The following is a 14,856-nucleotide window of genomic DNA, read 5'->3' as shown; positions in this document are numbered from 1 at the left end:
ATCAACCAAACTTTTTGGGTTGGTTTCTCTTTTATAGTCTGCAGGCATTAAATGAAAGAAGTCAGTGTTCCAGCAGAGGGAGACAACGTTTCAGAAAAGGCATTGTAGCAAACCAAAAAAGAAATTTTAAGCGCAGCAGAGTAACCAGCTCACATACCTGTTAGCTCAGGTGAGTTTAAAAGGCTGCTGTTGATAACAAGGGCATTTGCTAAATAGATGGTGTGTGTGCAACAATATACTGAAAGGTCAATTATATTGTGCAGCTTATCTCACCACCTGTAGTTATTTAGGTGAAAGCTCCAAAATGCTTGCCTAATATGTCTGTTTATCCAAAAGGAAGTATAGAGGGAGAGCTAGATAGATAGCATTGCATTACATTACATTACATGGCAATGCAATGCACAGTTGCTGAAGTTGAACCAAAATGAGCTTGTCATCTGGCTTCTGCAACTTTTAACATGAAAAATCCAATGAGGAGAAGAAAAGCAAAGCCAAAGAGTCCATCCCAAAATCCGACAAACAAGCAAAATGAACAAAAAGCATTGAATTCAATTCTTTCTGATTTTAGAAACTGCATTAAAGAAGGGGTGCACCGGTCCTGGAGATACTGCAATACCAGGTCAATGCGTGGAGTGGACAGAGCAAGCTCTTTTTCCATCTCCCTGTTCTAAAAATCCATTTAATATATGGTCCCCAGATAGGGGACGTATCAGATATTAAACTGATAAGAACAGATACTACACTTGATCTTAGCCAAAAGGCCGAGAAGCGATAACCAGAATTGGTTTCCGACTACGGTGCCACCCAAGGATTCTGAAAAGTCCATTTGTGGAGATGGCCACCTGGACTCCCGTTAAGAAGACATGCTGTCAACCTCTAGATCCCTCACATGCCTGCACTTTTCGGCTTGCTGCTGCTGCAATCCACGCGTTTTAGATCTGCATAACTCCACCTCTTTTAGCACAGTACCCTCAACCCCCGGCTGTTCCCACCCGCCTCAACACCGTTGGAAGGGAGGAGAACCAATTAAGGCGGGGGGGGGGTGGAACGAGCAGCTGTCTACCCTTAGCAGGAGGGTTGCTGATTAATTACCTCTCCTGCTGCTGCTGCTGCTGGCTGTCCAGCAGCAGACTGAAGGTGGCTGCTGCTGTGCGCAGGTATATAAAGGCTCAGAGCCTATTATGACACGCGCAGCCAGCGTTCCATTGCCACATTCCGTCTACTGCAGGCGGGATACCTGGATGGCTGAATGTCACTGAGAAGCTCACAGAGACCGCCATAAGCAACAGTTTAAAAGAATGCCACAGACTAATCAACCAAACTTTTTGGGTTGGTTTCTCTTTTATAGTCTGCAGGCATTAAATGAAAGAAGTCAGTGTTCCAGCAGAGGGAGACAACGTTTCAGAAAAGGCATTGTAGCAAACCAAAAAAGAAATTTTAAGCGCAGCAGAGTAACCAGCTCACATACCTGCTAGCTCAGGTGAGTTTAAAAGGCTGCTGTTGATAACAAGGGCATTTGCTAAATAGATGGTGTGTGTGCAACAATATACTGAAAGGTCAATTATATTGTGCAGCTTATCTCACCACCTGTAGTTATTTAGGTGAAAGCTCCAAAATGCTTGCCTAATATGTCTGTTTATCCAAAAGGAAGTATAGAGGGAGAGCTAGATAGATAGCATTGCATTACATTACATTACATGGCAATGCAATGCACAGTTGCTGAAGTTGAACCAAAATGAGCTTGTCATCTGGCTTCTGCAACTTTTAACATGAAAAATCCAATGAGGAGAAGAAAAGCAAAGCCAAAGAGTCCATCCCAAAATCCGACAAACAAGCAAAATGAACAAAAAGCATTGAATTCAATTCTTTCTGATTTTAGAAACTGCATTAAAGAAGGGGTGCACCGGTCCTGGAGATACTGCAATACCAGGTCAATGCGTGGAGTGGACAGAGCAAGCTCTTTTTCCATCTCCCTGTTCTAAAAATCCATTTAATATATGGTCCCCAGATAGGGGACGTATCAGATATTAAACTGATAAGAACAGATACTACAGTTGATCTTAGCCAAAAGGCCGAGAAGCGATAACCAGAATTGGTTTCCGACTACGGTGCCACCCAAGGATTCTGAAAAGTCCATTTGTGGAGATGGCCACCTGGACTCCCGTTAAGAAGACATGCTGTCAACCTCTAGATCCCTCACATGCCTGCACTTTTCGGCTTGCTGCTGCTGCAATCCACGCGTTTTAGATCTGCATAACTCCACCTCTTTTAGCACAGTACCCTCAACCCCCGGCTGTTCCCACCCGCCTCAACACCGTTGGAAGGGAGGAGAACCAATTAAGGCGGGGGGGGGGGTGGAACGAGCAGCTGTCTACCCTTAGCAGGAGGGTTGCTGATTAATTACCTCTCCTGCTGCTGCTGCTGCTGGCTGTCCAGCAGCAGACTGAAGGTGGCTGCTGCTGTGCGCAGGTATATAAAGGCTCAGAGCCTATTATGACACGCGCAGCCCGCGTTCCATTGCCACATTCCGTCTACTGCAGGCGGGATACCTGGATGGCTGAATGTCACTGAGAAGCTCACAGAGACCTCCATAAGCAACAGTTTAAAAGAATGCCACAGACTAATCAACCAAACTTTTTGGGTTGGTTTCTCTTTTATAGTCTGCAGGCATTAAATGAAAGAAGTCAGTGTTCCAGCAGAGGGAGACAACGTTTCAGAAAAGGCATTGTAGCAAACCAAAAAAGAAATTTTAAGCGCAGCAGAGTAACCAGCTCACATACCTGTTAGCTCAGGTGAGTTTAAAAGGCTGCTGTTGATAACAAGGGCATTTGCTAAATAGATGGTGTGTGTGCAACAATATACTGAAAGGTCAATTATATTGTGCAGCTTATCTCACCACCTGTAGTTATTTAGGTGAAAGCTCCAAAATGCTTGCCTAATGTGTCTGTTTATCCAAAAGGAAGTATAGAGGGAGAGCTAGATAGATAGCATTGCATTACATTACATTACATGGCAATGCAATGCACAGTTGCTGAAGTTGAACCAAAATGAGCTTGTCACCTGGCTTCTGCAACTTTTAACATGAAAAATCCAATGAGGAGAAGAAAAGCAAAGCCAAAGAGTCCATCCCAAAATCCGACAAACAAGCAAAATGAACAAAAAGCATTGAATTCAATTCTTTCTGATTTTAGAAACTGCATTAAAGAAGGGGTGCACCGGTCCTGGAGATACTGCAATACCAGGTCAATGCGTGGAGTGGACAGAGCAAGCTCTTTTTCCATCTCCCTGTTCTAAAAATCCATTTAATATATGGTCCCCAGATAGGGGACGTATCAGATATTAAACTGATAAGAACAGATACTACACTTGATCTTAGCCAAAAGGCCGAGAAGCGATAACCAGAATTGGTTTCCGACTACGGTGCCACCCAAGGATTCTGAAAAGTCCATTTGTGGAGATGGCCACCTGGACTCCCGTTAAGAAGACATGCTGTCAACCTCTAGATCCCTCACATGCCTGCACTTTTCGGCTTGCTGCTGCTGCAATCCACGCGTTTTAGATCTGCATAACTCCACCTCTTTTAGCACAGTACCCTCAACCCCCGGCTGTTCCCACCCGCCTCAACACCGTTGGAAGGGAGGAGAACCAATTAAGGCGGGGGGGGGGGTGGAACGAGCAGCTGTCTACCCTTAGCAGGAGGGTTGCTGATTAATTACCTCTCCTGCTGCTGCTGCTGCTGGCTGTCCAGCAGCAGACTGAAGGTGGCTGCTGCTGTGCGCAGGTATATAAAGGCTCAGAGCCTATTATGACACGCGCAGCCAGCGTTCCATTGCCACATTCCGTCTACTGCAGGCGGGATACCTGGATGGCTGAATGTCACTGAGAAGCTCACAGAGACCGCCATAAGCAACAGTTTAAAAGAATGCCACAGACTAATCAACCAAACTTTTTGGGTTGGTTTCTCTTTTATAGTCTGCAGGCATTAAATGAAAGAAGTCAGTGTTCCAGCAGAGGGAGACAACGTTTCAGAAAAGGCATTGTAGCAAACCAAAAAAGAAATTTTAAGCGCAGCAGAGTAACCAGCTCACATACCTGTTAGCTCAGGTGAGTTTAAAAGGCTGCTGTTGATAACAAGGGCATTTGCTAAATAGATGGTGTGTGTGCAACAATATACTGAAAGGTCAATTATATTGTGCAGCTTATCTCACCACCTGTAGTTATTTAGGTGAAAGCTCCAAAATGCTTGCCTAATATGTCTGTTTATCCAAAAGGAAGTATAGAGGGAGAGCTAGATAGATAGCATTGCATTACATTACATTACATGGCAATGCAATGCACAGTTGCTGAAGTTGAACCAAAATGGGCTTGTCATCTGGCTTCTGCAACTTTTAACATGAAAAATCCAATGAGGAGAAGAAAAGCAAAGCCAAAGAGTCCATCCCAAAATCCGACAAACAAGCAAAATGAACAAAAAGCATTGAATTCAATTCTTTCTGATTTTAGAAACTGCATTAAAGAAGGGGTGCACCGGTCCTGGAGATACTGCAATACCAGGTCAATGCGTGGAGTGGACAGAGCAAGCTCTTTTTCCATCTCCCTGTTCTAAAAATCCATTTAATATATGGTCCCCAGATAGGGGACGTATCAGATATTAAACTGATAAGAACAGATACTACACTTGATCTTAGCCAAAAGGCCGAGAAGCGATAACCAGAATTGGTTTCCGACTACGGTGCCACCCAAGGATTCTGAAAAGTCCATTTGTGGAGATGGCCACCTGGACTCCCGTTAAGAAGACATGCTGTCAACCTCTAGATCCCTCACATGCCTGCACTTTTCGGCTTGCTGCTGCTGCAATCCACGCGTTTTAGATCTGCATAACTCCACCTCTTTTAGCACAGTACCCTCAACCCCCGGCTGTTCCCACCCGCCTCAACACCGTTGGAAGGGAGGAGAACCAATTAAGGCGGGGGGGGGGGTGGAACGAGCAGCTGTCTACCCTTAGCAGGAGGGTTGCTGATTAATTACCTCTCCTGCTGCTGCTGCTGCTGGCTGTCCAGCAGCAGACTGAAGGTGGCTGCTGCTGTGCGCAGGTATATAAAGGCTCAGAGCCTATTATGACACGCGCAGCCCGCGTTCCATTGCCACATTCCGTCTACTGCAGGCGGGATACCTGGATGGCTGAATGTCACTGAGAAGCTCACAGAGACCTCCATAAGCAACAGTTTAAAAGAATGCCACAGACTAATCAACCAAACTTTTTGGGTTGGTTTCTCTTTTATAGTCTGCAGGCATTAAATGAAAGAAGTCAGTGTTCCAGCAGAGGGAGACAACGTTTCAGAAAAGGCATTGTAGCAAACCAAAAAAGAAATTTTAAGCGCAGCAGAGTAACCAGCTCACATACCTGTTAGCTCAGGTGAGTTTAAAAGGCTGCTGTTGATAACAAGGGCATTTGCTAAATAGATGGTGTGTGTGCAACAATATACTGAAAGGTCAATTATATTGTGCAGCTTATCTCACCACCTGTAGTTATTTAGGTGAAAGCTCCAAAATGCTTGCCTAATGTGTCTGTTTATCCAAAAGGAAGTATAGAGGGAGAGCTAGATAGATAGCATTGCATTACATTACATTACATGGCAATGCAATGCACAGTTGCTGAAGTTGAACCAAAATGAGCTTGTCACCTGGCTTCTGCAACTTTTAACATGAAAAATCCAATGAGGAGAAGAAAAGCAAAGCCAAAGAGTCCATCCCAAAATCCGACAAACAAGCAAAATGAACAAAAAGCATTGAATTCAATTCTTTCTGATTTTAGAAACTGCATTAAAGAAGGGGTGCACCGGTCCTGGAGATACTGCAATACCAGGTCAATGCGTGGAGTGGACAGAGCAAGCTCTTTTTCCATCTCCCTGTTCTAAAAATCCATTTAATATATGGTCCCCAGATAGGGGACGTATCAGATATTAAACTGATAAGAACAGATACTACACTTGATCTTAGCCAAAAGGCCGAGAAGCGATAACCAGAATTGGTTTCCGACTACGGTGCCACCCAAGGATTCTGAAAAGTCCATTTGTGGAGATGGCCACCTGGACTCCCGTTAAGAAGACATGCTGTCAACCTCTAGATCCCTCACATGCCTGCACTTTTCGGCTTGCTGCTGCTGCAATCCACGCGTTTTAGATCTGCATAACTCCACCTCTTTTAGCACAGTACCCTCAACCCCCGGCTGTTCCCACCCGCCTCAACACCGTTGGAAGGGAGGAGAACCAATTAAGGCGGGGGGGGGGGTGGAACGAGCAGCTGTCTACCCTTAGCAGGAGGGTTGCTGATTAATTACCTCTCCTGCTGCTGCTGCTGCTGGCTGTCCAGCAGCAGACTGAAGGTGGCTGCTGCTGTGCGCAGGTATATAAAGGCTCAGAGCCTATTATGACACGCGCAGCCAGCGTTCCATTGCCACATTCCGTCTACTGCAGGCGGGATACCTGGATGGCTGAATGTCACTGAGAAGCTCACAGAGACCGCCATAAGCAACAGTTTAAAAGAATGCCACAGACTAATCAACCAAACTTTTTGGGTTGGTTTCTCTTTTATAGTCTGCAGGCATTAAATGAAAGAAGTCAGTGTTCCAGCAGAGGGAGACAACGTTTCAGAAAAGGCATTGTAGCAAACCAAAAAAGAAATTTTAAGCGCAGCAGAGTAACCAGCTCACATACCTGTTAGCTCAGGTGAGTTTAAAAGGCTGCTGTTGATAACAAGGGCATTTGCTAAATAGATGGTGTGTGTGCAACAATATACTGAAAGGTCAATTATATTGTGCAGCTTATCTCACCACCTGTAGTTATTTAGGTGAAAGCTCCAAAATGCTTGCCTAATATGTCTGTTTATCCAAAAGGAAGTATAGAGGGAGAGCTAGATAGATAGCATTGCATTACATTACATTACATGGCAATGCAATGCACAGTTGCTGAAGTTGAACCAAAATGGGCTTGTCATCTGGCTTCTGCAACTTTTAACATGAAAAATCCAATGAGGAGAAGAAAAGCAAAGCCAAAGAGTCCATCCCAAAATCCGACAAACAAGCAAAATGAACAAAAAGCATTGAATTCAATTCTTTCTGATTTTAGAAACTGCATTAAAGAAGGGGTGCACCGGTCCTGGAGATACTGCAATACCAGGTCAATGCGTGGAGTGGACAGAGCAAGCTCTTTTTCCATCTCCCTGTTCTAAAAATCCATTTAATATATGGTCCCCAGATAGGGGACGTATCAGATATTAAACTGATAAGAACAGATACTACACTTGATCTTAGCCAAAAGGCCGAGAAGCGATAACCAGAATTGGTTTCCGACTACGGTGCCACCCAAGGATTCTGAAAAGTCCATTTGTGGAGATGGCCACCTGGACTCCCGTTAAGAAGACATGCTGTCAACCTCTAGATCCCTCACATGCCTGCACTTTTCGGCTTGCTGCTGCTGCAATCCACGCGTTTTAGATCTGCATAACTCCACCTCTTTTAGCACAGTACCCTCAACCCCCGGCTGTTCCCACCCGCCTCAACACCGTTGGAAGGGAGGAGAACCAATTAAGGCGGGGGGGGGGGTGGAACGAGCAGCTGTCTACCCTTAGCAGGAGGGTTGCTGATTAATTACCTCTCCTGCTGCTGCTGCTGCTGGCTGTCCAGCAGCAGACTGAAGGTGGCTGCTGCTGTGCGCAGGTATATAAAGGCTCAGAGCCTATTATGACACGCGCAGCCAGCGTTCCATTGCCACATTCCGTCTACTGCAGGCGGGATACCTGGATGGCTGAATGTCACTGAGAAGCTCACAGAGACCGCCATAAGCAACAGTTTAAAAGAATGCCACAGACTAATCAACCAAACTTTTTGGGTTGGTTTCTCTTTTATAGTCTGCAGGCATTAAATGAAAGAAGTCAGTGTTCCAGCAGAGGGAGACAACGTTTCAGAAAAGGCATTGTAGCAAACCAAAAAAGAAATTTTAAGCGCAGCAGAGTAACCAGCTCACATACCTGTTAGCTCAGGTGAGTTTAAAAGGCTGCTGTTGATAACAAGGGCATTTGCTAAATAGATGGTGTGTGTGCAACAATATACTGAAAGGTCAATTATATTGTGCAGCTTATCTCACCACCTGTAGTTATTTAGGTGAAAGCTCCAAAATGCTTGCCTAATATGTCTGTTTATCCAAAAGGAAGTATAGAGGGAGAGCTAGATAGATAGCATTGCATTACATTACATTACATGGCAATGCAATGCACAGTTGCTGAAGTTGAACCAAAATGAGCTTGTCATCTGGCTTCTGCAACTTTTAACATGAAAAATCCAATGAGGAGAAGAAAAGCAAAGCCAAAGAGTCCATCCCAAAATCCGACAAACAAGCAAAATGAACAAAAAGCATTGAATTCAATTCTTTCTGATTTTAGAAACTGCATTAAAGAAGGGGTGCACCGGTCCTGGAGATACTGCAATACCAGGTCAATGCGTGGAGTGGACAGAGCAAGCTCTTTTTCCATCTCCCTGTTCTAAAAATCCATTTAATATATGGTCCCCAGATAGGGGACGTATCAGATATTAAACTGATAAGAACAGATACTACACTTGATCTTAGCCAAAAGGCCGAGAAGCGATAACCAGAATTGGTTTCCGACTACGGTGCCACCCAAGGATTCTGAAAAGTCCATTTGTGGAGATGGCCACCTGGACTCCCGTTAAGAAGACATGCTGTCAACCTCTAGATCCCTCACATGCCTGCACTTTTCGGCTTGCTGCTGCTGCAATCCACGCGTTTTAGATCTGCATAACTCCACCTCTTTTAGCACAGTACCCTCAACCCCCGGCTGTTCCCACCCGCCTCAACACCGTTGGAAGGGAGGAGAACCAATTAAGGCGGGGGGGGGGGGGTGGAACGAGCAGCTGTCTACCCTTAGCAGGAGGGTTGCTGATTAATTACCTCTCCTGCTGCTGCTGCTGCTGGCTGTCCAGCAGCAGACTGAAGGTGGCTGCTGCTGTGCGCAGGTATATAAAGGCTCAGAGCCTATTATGACACGCGCAGCCAGCGTTCCATTGCCACATTCCGTCTACTGCAGGCGGGATACCTGGATGGCTGAATGTCACTGAGAAGCTCACAGAGACCGCCATAAGCAACAGTTTAAAAGAATGCCACAGACTAATCAACCAAACTTTTTGGGTTGGTTTCTCTTTTATAGTCTGCAGGCATTAAATGAAAGAAGTCAGTGTTCCAGCAGAGGGAGACAACGTTTCAGAAAAGGCATTGTAGCAAACCAAAAAAGAAATTTTAAGCGCAGCAGAGTAACCAGCTCACATACCTGTTAGCTCAGGTGAGTTTAAAAGGCTGCTGTTGATAACAAGGGCATTTGCTAAATAGATGGTGTGTGTGCAACAATATACTGAAAGGTCAATTATATTGTGCAGCTTATCTCACCACCTGTAGTTATTTAGGTGAAAGCTCCAAAATGCTTGCCTAATATGTCTGTTTATCCAAAAGGAAGTATAGAGGGAGAGCTAGATAGATAGCATTGCATTACATTACATTACATGGCAATGCAATGCACAGTTGCTGAAGTTGAACCAAAATGAGCTTGTCATCTGGCTTCTGCAACTTTTAACATGAAAAATCCAATGAGGAGAAGAAAAGCAAAGCCAAAGAGTCCATCCCAAAATCCGACAAACAAGCAAAATGAACAAAAAGCATTGAATTCAATTCTTTTTGATTTTAGAAACTGCATTAAAGAAGGGGTGCACCGGTCCTGGAGATACTGCAATACCAGGTCAATGCGTGGAGTGGACAGAGCAAGCTCTTTTTCCATCTCCCTGTTCTAAAAATCCATTTAATATATGGTCCCCAGATAGGGGACGTATCAGATATTAAACTGATAAGAACAGATACTACACTTGATCTTAGCCAAAAGGCCGAGAAGCGATAACCAGAATTGGTTTCCGACTACGGTGCCACCCAAGGATTCTGAAAAGTCCATTTGTGGTGATGGCCACCTGGACTCCCGTTAAGAAGACATGCTGTCAACCTCTAGATCCCTCACATGCCTGCACTTTTCGGCTTGCTGCTGCTGCAATCCACGCGTTTTAGATCTGCATAACTCCACCTCTTTTAGCACAGTACCCTCAACCCCCGGCTGTTCCCACCCGCCTCAACACCGTTGGAAGGGAGGAGAACCAATTAAGGCGGGGGGGGGGGGGTGGAACGAGCAGCTGTCTACCCTTAGCAGGAGGGTTGCTGATTAATTACCTCTCCTGCTGCTGCTGCTGCTGGCTGTCCAGCAGCAGACTGAAGGTGGCTGCTGCTGTGCGCAGGTATATAAAGGCTCAGAGCCTATTATGACACGCGCAGCCAGCGTTCCATTGCCACATTCCGTCTACTGCAGGCGGGATACCTGGATGGCTGAATGTCACTGAGAAGCTCACAGAGACCGCCATAAGCAACAGTTTAAAAGAATGCCACAGACTAATCAACCAAACTTTTTGGGTTGGTTTCTCTTTTATAGTCTGCAGGCATTAAATGAAAGAAGTCAGTGTTCCAGCAGAGGGAGACAACGTTTCAGAAAAGGCATTGTAGCAAACCAAAAAATAAATTTTAAGCGCAGCAGAGTAACCAGCTCACATACCTGTTAGCTCAGGTGAGTTTAAAAGGCTGCTGTTGATAACAAGGGCATTTGCTAAATAGATGGTGTGTGTGCAACAATATACTGAAAGGTCAATTATATTGTGCAGCTTATCTCACCACCTGTAGTTATTTAGGTGAAAGCTCCAAAATGCTTGCCTAATATGTCTGTTTATCCAAAAGGAAGTATAGAGGGAGAGCTAGATAGATAGCATTGCATTACATTACATTACATGGCAATGCAATGCACAGTTGCTGAAGTTGAACCAAAATGAGCTTGTCATCTGGCTTCTGCAACTTTTAACATGAAAAATCCAATGAGGAGAAGAAAAGCAAAGCCAAAGAGTCCATCCCAAAATCCGACAAACAAGCAAAATGAACAAAAAGCATTGAATTCAATTCTTTCTGATTTTAGAAACTGCATTAAAGAAGGGGTGCACCGGTCCTGGAGATACTGCAATACCAGGTCAATGCGTGGAGTGGACAGAGCAAGCTCTTTTTCCATCTCCCTGTTCTAAAAATCCATTTAATATATGGTCCCCAGATAGGGGACGTATCAGATATTAAACTGATAAGAACAGATACTACACTTGATCTTAGCCAAAAGGCCGAGAAGCGATAACCAGAATTGGTTTCCGACTACGGTGCCACCCAAGGATTCTGAAAAGTCCATTTGTGGAGATGGCCACCTGGACTCCCGTTAAGAAGACATGCTGTCAACCTCTAGATCCCTCACATGCCTGCACTTTTCGGCTTGCTGCTGCTGCAATCCACGCGTTTTAGATCTGCATAACTCCACCTCTTTTAGCACAGTACCCTCAACCCCCGGCTGTTCCCACCCGCCTCAACACCGTTGGAAGGGAGGAGAACCAATTAAGGCGGGGGGGGGGTGGAACGAGCAGCTGTCTACCCTTAGCAGGAGGGTTGCTGATTAATTACCTCTCCTGCTGCTGCTGCTGCTGGCTGTCCAGCAGCAGACTGAAGGTGGCTGCTGCTGTGCGCAGGTATATAAAGGCTCAGAGCCTATTATGACACGCGCAGCCAGCGTTCCATTGCCACATTCCGTCTACTGCAGGCGGGATACCTGGATGGCTGAATGTCACTGAGAAGCTCACAGAGACCGCCATAAGCAACAGTTTAAAAGAATGCCACAGACTAATCAACCAAACTTTTTGGGTTGGTTTCTCTTTTATAGTCTGCAGGCATTAAATGAAAGAAGTCAGTGTTCCAGCAGAGGGAGACAACGTTTCAGAAAAGGCATTGTAGCAAACCAAAAAAGAAATTTTAAGCGCAGCAGAGTAACCAGCTCACATACCTGTTAGCTCAGGTGAGTTTAAAAGGCTGCTGTTGATAACAAGGGCATTTGCTAAATAAATGGTGTGTGTGCAACAATATACTGAAAGGTCAATTATATTGTGCAGCTTATCTCACCACCTGTAGTTATTTAGGTGAAAGCTCCAAAATGCTTGCCTAATATGTCTGTTTATCCAAAAGGAAGTATAGAGGGAGAGCTAGATAGATAGCATTGCATTACATTACATTACATGGCAATGCAATGCACAGTTGCTGAAGTTGAACCAAAATGAGCTTGTCATCTGGCTTCTGCCACTTTTAACATGAAAAATCCAATGAGGAGAAGAAAAGCAAAGCCAAAGAGTCCATCCCAAAATCCGACAAACAAGCAAAATGAACAAAAAGCATTGAATTCAATTCTTTCTGATTTTAGAAACTGCATTAAAGAAGGGGTGCACCGGTCCTGGAGATACTGCAATACCAGGTCAATGCGTGGAGTGGACAGAGCAAGCTCTTTTTCCATCTCCCTGTTCTAAAAATCCATTTAATATATGGTCCCCAGATAGGGGACGTATCAGATATTAAACTGATAAGAACAGATACTACACTTGATCTTAGCCAAAAGGCCGAGAAGCGATAACCAGAATTGGTTTCCGACTACGGTGCCACCCAAGGATTCTGAAAAGTCCATTTGTGGAGATGGCCACCTGGACTCCCGTTAAGAAGACATGCTGTCAACCTCTAGATCCCTCACATGCCTGCACTTTTCGGCTTGCTGCTGCTGCAATCCACGCGTTTTAGATCTGCATAACTCCACCTCTTTTAGCACAGTACCCTCAACCCCCGGCTGTTCCCACCCGCCTCAACACCGTTGGAAGGGAGGAGAACCAATTAAGGCGGGGGGGGGTGGAACGAGCAGCTGTCTACCCTTAGCAGGAGGGTTGCTGATTAATTACCTCTCCTGCTGCTGCTGCTGCTGGCTGTCCAGCAGCAGACTGAAGGTGGCTGCTGCTGTGCGCAGGTATATAAAGGCTCAGAGCCTATTATGACACGCGCAGCCAGCGTTCCATTGCCACATTCCGTCTACTGCAGGCGGGATACCTGGATGGCTGAATGTCACTGAGAAGCTCACAGAGACCGCCATAAGCAACAGTTTAAAAGAATGCCACAGACTAATCAACCAAACTTTTTGGGTTGGTTTCTCTTTTATAGTCTGCAGGCATTAAATGAAAGAAGTCAGTGTTCCAGCAGAGGGAGACAACGTTTCAGAAAAGGCATTGTAGCAAACCAAAAAAGAAATTTTAAGCGCAGCAGAGTAACCAGCTCACATACCTGTTAGCTCAGGTGAGTTTAAAAGGCTGCTGTTGATAACAAGGGCATTTGCTAAATAGATGGTGTGTGTGCAACAATATACTGAAAAGTCAATTATATTGTGCAGCTTATCTCACCACCTGTAGTTATTTAGGTGAAAGCTCCAAAATGCTTGCCTAATATGTCTGTTTATCCAAAAGGAAGTATAGAGGGAGAGCTAGATAGATAGCATTGCATTACATTACATTACATGGCAATGCAATGCACAGTTGCTGAAGTTGAACCAAAATGAGCTTGTCATCTGGCTTCTGCAACTTTTAACATGAAAAATCCAATGAGGAGAAGAAAAGCAAAGCCAAAGAGTCCATCCCAAAATCCGACAAACAAGCAAAATGAACAAAAAGCATTGAATTCAATTCTTTCTGATTTTAGAAACTGCATTAAAGAAGGGGTGCACCGGTCCTGGAGATACTGCAATACCAGGTCAATGCGTGGAGTGGACAGAGCAAGCTCTTTTTCCATCTCCCTGTTCTAAAAATCCATTTAATATATGGTCCCCAGATAGGGGACGTATCAGATATTAAACTGATAAGAACAGATACTACACTTGATCTTAGCCAAAAGGCCGAGAAGCGATAACCAGAATTGGTTTCCGACTACGGTGCCACCCAAGGATTCTGAAAGTCCATTTGTGGAGATGGCCACCTGGACTCCCGTTAAGAAGACATGCTGTCAACCTCTAGATCCCTCACATGCCTGCACTTTTCGGATTGCTGCTGCTGCAATCCACGCGTTTTAGATCTGCATAACTCCACCTCTTTTAGCACAGTACCCTCAACCCCCGGCTGTTCCCACCCGCCTCAACACCGTTGGAAGGGAGGAGAACCAATTAAGGCGGGGGGGGGGGGTGGAACGAGCAGCTGTCTACCCTTAGCAGGAGGGTTGCTGATTAATTACCTCTCCTGCTGCTGCTGCTGCTGGCTGTCCAGCAGCAGACTGAAGGTGGCTGCTGCTGTGCGCAGGTATATAAAGGCTCAGAGCCTATTATGACACGCGCAGCCAGCGTTCCATTGCCACATTCCGTCTACTGCAGGCGGGATACCTGGATGGCTGAATGTCACTGAGAAGCTCACAGAGACCGCCATAAGCAACAGTTTAAAAGAATGCCACAGACTAATCAACCAAACTTTTTGGGTTGGTTTCTCTTTTATAGTCTGCAGGCATTAAATGAAAGAAGTCAGTGTTCCAGCAGAGGGAGACAACGTTTCAGAAAAGGCATTGTAGCAAACCAAAAAAGAAATTTTAAGCGCAGCAGAGTAACCAGCTCACATACCTGTTAGCTCAGGTGAGTTTAAAAGGCTGCTGTTGATAACAAGGGCATTTGCTAAATAGATGGTGTGTGTGCAACAATATACTGAAAGGTCAATTATATTGTGCAGCTTATCTCACCACCTGTAGTTATTTAGGTGAAAGCTCCAAAATGCTTGCCTAATATGTCTGTTTATCCAAAAGGAAGTATAGAGGGAGAGCTAGATAGATAGCATTGCATTACATTACATTACATGGCAATGCAATGCACAGTTGCTGAAGTTGAACCAAA

The 14,856-nt window shown here is 45.0% G+C and overlaps 11 non-coding genes across 11 annotated transcripts; all 11 read right to left on the bottom strand.

Moving 5' to 3' along the window:
- Positions 1-582: 582 nt before the first annotated feature.
- LOC141199427 (U2 spliceosomal RNA) lies at positions 583-773 on the bottom strand. The gene has a single exon (XR_012271179.1). It is a non-coding gene; the product is annotated as a U2 spliceosomal RNA (small nuclear RNA).
- Positions 774-1,893: 1,120 nt separating this feature from the next.
- LOC141200639 (U2 spliceosomal RNA) lies at positions 1,894-2,084 on the bottom strand. Its single transcript, XR_012272353.1, has one exon. It is a non-coding gene; the product is annotated as a U2 spliceosomal RNA (small nuclear RNA).
- A 1,121-nt stretch (positions 2,085-3,205) lies between these two features.
- Positions 3,206-3,396, bottom strand: LOC141199426 (U2 spliceosomal RNA). The gene has a single exon (XR_012271178.1). It is a non-coding gene; the product is annotated as a U2 spliceosomal RNA (small nuclear RNA).
- A 1,121-nt stretch (positions 3,397-4,517) lies between these two features.
- On the bottom strand, positions 4,518-4,708 carry LOC141199425 (U2 spliceosomal RNA). Its single transcript, XR_012271177.1, has one exon. It is a non-coding gene; the product is annotated as a U2 spliceosomal RNA (small nuclear RNA).
- A 1,121-nt stretch (positions 4,709-5,829) lies between these two features.
- Positions 5,830-6,020, bottom strand: LOC141199424 (U2 spliceosomal RNA). The gene has a single exon (XR_012271176.1). It is a non-coding gene; the product is annotated as a U2 spliceosomal RNA (small nuclear RNA).
- Positions 6,021-7,141: 1,121 nt separating this feature from the next.
- Positions 7,142-7,332, bottom strand: LOC141199423 (U2 spliceosomal RNA). Its single transcript, XR_012271175.1, has one exon. It is a non-coding gene; the product is annotated as a U2 spliceosomal RNA (small nuclear RNA).
- A 1,121-nt stretch (positions 7,333-8,453) lies between these two features.
- On the bottom strand, positions 8,454-8,644 carry LOC141199422 (U2 spliceosomal RNA). The gene has a single exon (XR_012271174.1). It is a non-coding gene; the product is annotated as a U2 spliceosomal RNA (small nuclear RNA).
- Positions 8,645-9,767: 1,123 nt separating this feature from the next.
- LOC141199421 (U2 spliceosomal RNA) lies at positions 9,768-9,958 on the bottom strand. The gene has a single exon (XR_012271173.1). It is a non-coding gene; the product is annotated as a U2 spliceosomal RNA (small nuclear RNA).
- A 1,123-nt stretch (positions 9,959-11,081) lies between these two features.
- LOC141199420 (U2 spliceosomal RNA) lies at positions 11,082-11,272 on the bottom strand. Its single transcript, XR_012271172.1, has one exon. It is a non-coding gene; the product is annotated as a U2 spliceosomal RNA (small nuclear RNA).
- A 1,120-nt stretch (positions 11,273-12,392) lies between these two features.
- Positions 12,393-12,583, bottom strand: LOC141199419 (U2 spliceosomal RNA). Its single transcript, XR_012271171.1, has one exon. It is a non-coding gene; the product is annotated as a U2 spliceosomal RNA (small nuclear RNA).
- A 1,119-nt stretch (positions 12,584-13,702) lies between these two features.
- Positions 13,703-13,893, bottom strand: LOC141199418 (U2 spliceosomal RNA). The gene has a single exon (XR_012271170.1). It is a non-coding gene; the product is annotated as a U2 spliceosomal RNA (small nuclear RNA).
- Between the last annotated feature and the right edge of the window lie 963 nt (positions 13,894-14,856).

This window comes from Phyllobates terribilis, unplaced genomic scaffold, assembly GCF_046119375.1.
Source record: "Phyllobates terribilis strain yellow unplaced genomic scaffold, ASM4611937v1 Scaffold_108__1_contigs__length_5656254, whole genome shotgun sequence".
In the NCBI taxonomy this organism is placed as follows: Eukaryota; Metazoa; Chordata; class Amphibia; order Anura; family Dendrobatidae; genus Phyllobates; species Phyllobates terribilis.
The sequence above is the reverse complement of the archived record's forward strand: the minus strand, read 5'-3'. Positions and strand labels throughout refer to the sequence as shown.